Source organism: Polypterus senegalus, chromosome 14, assembly GCF_016835505.1.
Source record: "Polypterus senegalus isolate Bchr_013 chromosome 14, ASM1683550v1, whole genome shotgun sequence".
NCBI lineage: Eukaryota > Metazoa > Chordata > Cladistia > Polypteriformes > Polypteridae > Polypterus > Polypterus senegalus.
In genome coordinates, this window is record NC_053167.1 from 100,454,502 (window position 1) to 100,459,071 (window position 4,570).

A 4,570-nucleotide genomic window follows, 5' to 3' on the forward strand; every position below is an offset into this window, starting at 1 on the left:
GAATACGAGACTATGAAGCATGCACGTCAGATCTTCCTCAATTAATCCACCATTAGCCTTCCTGGGATCCACGAGTCACTGGTTTTTGTTACTGTGTGCTGCTCAGTTCTAATTATTCTTTCTCTTTCTCTCAGCAAAAGACTGCTCTGTGCAGAGCAAGCCTCTCAGCTGTTGATTTTTGCAGCACTTTCTCTCTCTCTCTCTCTCTCTTTCTCTCTCTCCCTCTCTCTCTCCCACTCTCTCCCTCTCAGCATCTCTCTCTCTCTCTCTCTCTCTCTTTCTCTCCCTATCTCTATCCCTGCCTTTCTTTTTTAAGTTTATTTTCTAAATGCAGAACACTACTCGATTTGCTGCATTTTAGTCTTTTTTTTTTTTTTGTACAAAATCTTTGTGGCTTTTTCTACCTGCAGATCCAGAAGCGCCTTGCTAGTGGCCAGAACACAGTTGAAACAGCATTCAGTTTTCTGCTTCGGGCATATGGGCACCGCCTGCAGACTGCACCGGTATCCTTGCTTGGGTTTATTAGCACAGTAACCCATATAAATCAACTGAGGATCGAGGCAAGGCAACCTTATAATCCAAGGCATATCACAGTCAAACATCAGACGACACCCTGGCTTTGTGCACAGTGGGAGGTTGCCTTTAAACCTGGATTGAAAGGGTAAGCTGCTTCAATAGAGGTGGATTTGTGATTATTTCCCTTTTCTTGAAATAATATTAAAAATCTATGTTTCCGCTTACTGAGCAGTGCTTAATGTAATGCTGATTTGTGTAATCATGTCATTGCCATGTTGCTTCATTCAGCATTTCTCATGACTTGCATGCTGTACCATTGCAACAATTTCATCTCATTCCGATAGTTCAAAACTGTAGAACTAATAAGGCGATAAAGGGCTATACTAATGTCAAGACTTGAGGAGGCTGTAAATGTAAAATATAAAAAGATCACTTCAAGAAGATGGAACTTATAGGTGTACTTAGTTAAAGGGAAACATGCTGCCTTTAAAGAAAGCAAAAAAAATATATATATATGTGTGAATAAAAAATCTGTTTCACTGATTGAAGAAAATTAGGATAAAATAATAATGAGAAAATGTGATTTAAAGAGTGATGTATATTGTGACAAAACTATCTGAATTAAAAATAAGCAGATTAATTTAAATATATAGATATTTATTTATTTCAACATGCAAAGGGTGATGTCTCTTTGGAATTAATAGCATTGCATCCTGAAAAGTCTCTAAAATAAGACTTAGTTTGTCCTGATTATTAGTATCATTGACAGTCATTTTTTAAGGAGATACCATAGCCTGGAGGGGGTATGTCTATGCACTCGGAGGCAGTGGTCTCATAGGAAATGGTGTTATAGTAAGTAGTTCAGTCTGCTTTAGCTGTGGTGCACTAGAGCTTTTGTTGTACTCAGTGGCTTCAGTACAGCTGCTAGCCGGAGCGCGCCTCTTAGGAATGAGCTGTCTGCCCTGCATGGTGATCAAAAGGGGTACTCACTTTTTGGTAAGCATTGCTTTCCTATATTTTACAGGATAATTATTTAAAAACACATTTTTGTTCAGATGAATGTCTGAACGTTAGAAACAGATTGCTTCTATTTTTTCTCACTTTAGATGTTTGGCTAATGCAGCTCTTCTTCATTAATAGTATGGATTCATATTTGTCTTCATTGTGATCTATCTATCTATCTATCTATCTACACTAACTCTCTGCCTTATACACATGTAAAAATGTTATACATTACTGACAAAATGATAGCATTTCAATGTCGATGTATGTATTTTTGTGTACTTAAATATCTAATTCCTATTTGATTGCTTGTGTTTGGCTTTTAAATTATTGTGGGTATTTTTAATATTTTGGATTAAAGGCCATTGTCAGTTATACTGAATATTTTTAAAGTCTTCTAAGTTAATCATTTTTGGCAAGATTACTACATTTTAGGATGCAGTTAATGTAGTTGCTACCACAACATTCACTTCACATAAACTAGACTTTCTCTTCATTAGACATTTCTCCAGTATTCCTTTTGTTTAGAAAAAAAAATATATATATATATATTTGCTACACTACACTGTCAGTGTGAGCAATTTTACAATATTTCAATTATGTAAATATTTTTGATTTATTTAACAATCCCAGCACAGCATAAACACTGTAAGTAAAGAACTATGGCGTAATACTCTCAGTATTGTAAGGAAAAAAAAATGCAGTGTTAAAAAGGTATTGATTTTCTTAGCAGGATTCAAACATTTTGAGGGAGAGAGCTTGATGACAATAAAATCAATGCACTTATTTTTTTTTTCTTTGCTACAGTGTTTGAAATGGTGTATATTTTACGCCAAGATTATTTTTCTCCAGATTTTAATGCTGTTTCCAGTTCTACACACTCAGCTTTCCTGCCTTCAAATAAATCCATTTTAAAAGCTGTGAATTATTTGTAGTTTGATTGTAAAATAGCAAAAAAAAAAAAAAATGCATTTTTCCCATGCAGTATGCCAGCCACTGTTTGAAGTGCAGGCGGGTTCTTCACTGTTAAAATAATTTGATATATCTAAAATTTAAATAAATTACATTTATTTAGAAACCATGCTAGAAAAGTAATTATTCCCACATAGAATGCATTGTGTATGTTTTCTTAATTCACAGAAAGAAATCAGCACATCTAAAAATATAAGTTACTTGGATTAATGTTACTGCTTTCCTATGAGTCAGTCTTTAGAGAAGACCGTAAAGCAAAGACATGCAGCAATGTGTTTCATTATTTATTAGCTGTTGATTATTATATTAAAATTGTCTAGGATTTTTATAAAAAAAAGTCCAATACAAATGCAAAACCTGTGTTTTTTGACATCTGTCATAGTATCAATAAATGGATTTGTAACATAAAATGTATAATTAAAAATATATATATATATTAGCGCAATGTGTTCATAGCATTTTATTTTATGCAGAACATCTTTCTAGCTCAATTATCCTTGGTGGTGTGTCAGACAATAGTCATTTTAAAACAAGCTGAAAGACCGTGGTTTTCACAGTGAACCCTAACCATTTGCCACTTTTATAGGAATACTCATTACTCTTGGATAGCTGCCAGTGTAAGTGAAGAGCCACTGCAGCTGAGGACTTGCGAGATGGAAATCAGATGGATGGAAATTCAAAAGGCCATTGCGAAAAGGAAGCCTTAAAATGCAGATTTCTCAGGTAAGCACAATTTCAACAAGATGGTTTGCCTTTTTTTTTTTTTTGCTTGTTTATTTTTATTTGGACATGAATGTGTTTGCATAATTATACAGAATACAGTTTTGGCACATGTCTTGTGATATATTAAAAAAATATAAATTATGTTAAATCGTTACTTTCCTTCAAAATGCATTGTGTTAATTTCTGTTTACAGAAAAACCATTGATGGGGCCTTGCCTTGTGATAAAAGGCATCTTCAATCAATCTTATCAAAACTTCCCAGTTGCCAAATGGCCGTGGACCGTACTCAGTGTTTAAATTCATATTTCTTCCTTCTTTAAGACTCTCTTCGGTGACGGGTATTCTTGGGTGGATAATACGGATTACGTTGTTATTGCTTAAGAATACGCGTAGTCGAGGAGAGTACTTTCTTCAGCATCTCCAAGAAGCTTAAACCCATTTGATCTGAAAGGGCTGGCCTGCCTGGTTTCTTATATATTGTGGGCAATTATATACACTAAAGCTATCACCAAAGTCCATTTATTAAGTAACCAGACAGAATAAGATTTGAAGTGGCATTGCTTTTTTTACAAGTGTTCTTTTGAGAGATTGTCTAAAATGCCTGATGTGAACAGTTTCCGCTTTTCATGGAATTTAGCTTTTAGATATCTTATCTAGCTTTAAGATTTTTGAAGCAGATCTTTTTAAAGCCCTGTTATGTGTACTGTGTACTGTTGTTAATCTCACTGTGCCAATCTTGTATTAAGTGCTGATCTTTAAAACATAAAAATATATATGTTTGCCTTAATTTGTGTATTTAAGTACTGCTGAAATGTAACTGTGCTATGGCTTCTTGTCACATTTGAATGATTGTTACAGAGGATCTCTGCACCGTTTCTCCTTATCTTTTCTGATGGCTAAAAATCCATAAAATATTTTTTACATTGAGTAGCTTATTGCAGCAAATGCATTAGCTTAGTTATTTCTGAGCAAACTGATTTCAAAATTAGATTTATTATCCACATTTCTGTGATTACTGCATAGCAAGAGCCATGAAGCAAAATGTTCACAATGTGAGACAGAGTCTAATTCTTGCCATAAGTGGATGTTGTTTAAGGCAGCATTTAATTTTTTTAAGTAAAGAAGTAAAAAAAAAAAGCATGCTGTAAATGATTCTTTTTAACAATTTTATAATCAGATATTATATTATTATCTGTGAAGGAATAAACATTACAAATAATAGCTGATCATATTGGAGCTCATGTATAGTCATCATATTGAATCAAAATCAATAAATATACTTTGGAATCTAAACTAACTGTTTTTATTTCTTTGTAACAAAATAATCAAATCCATAAAGGTTAAACTATGTGAATGT

General features: G+C 33.6%; 1 long non-coding RNA gene across 2 annotated transcripts; it reads left to right on the forward strand.

Annotated features, from left to right (window-relative positions):
* The first annotated feature begins 297 nt into the window (after positions 1-297).
* On the forward strand, positions 298-4,350 carry LOC120514946. 2 transcript variants are annotated; one of them, XR_005630549.1, is made up of 3 exons: positions 298-661; positions 3,077-3,213; positions 3,407-4,350. It is a non-coding gene; the product is annotated as an uncharacterized LOC120514946 (long non-coding RNA). The 2 variants fall into 2 exon arrangements; XR_005630550.1 differs by lacking the exon at positions 298-661 and adding an exon at positions 1,425-1,512.
* Positions 4,351-4,570: the final 220 nt, after the last annotated feature.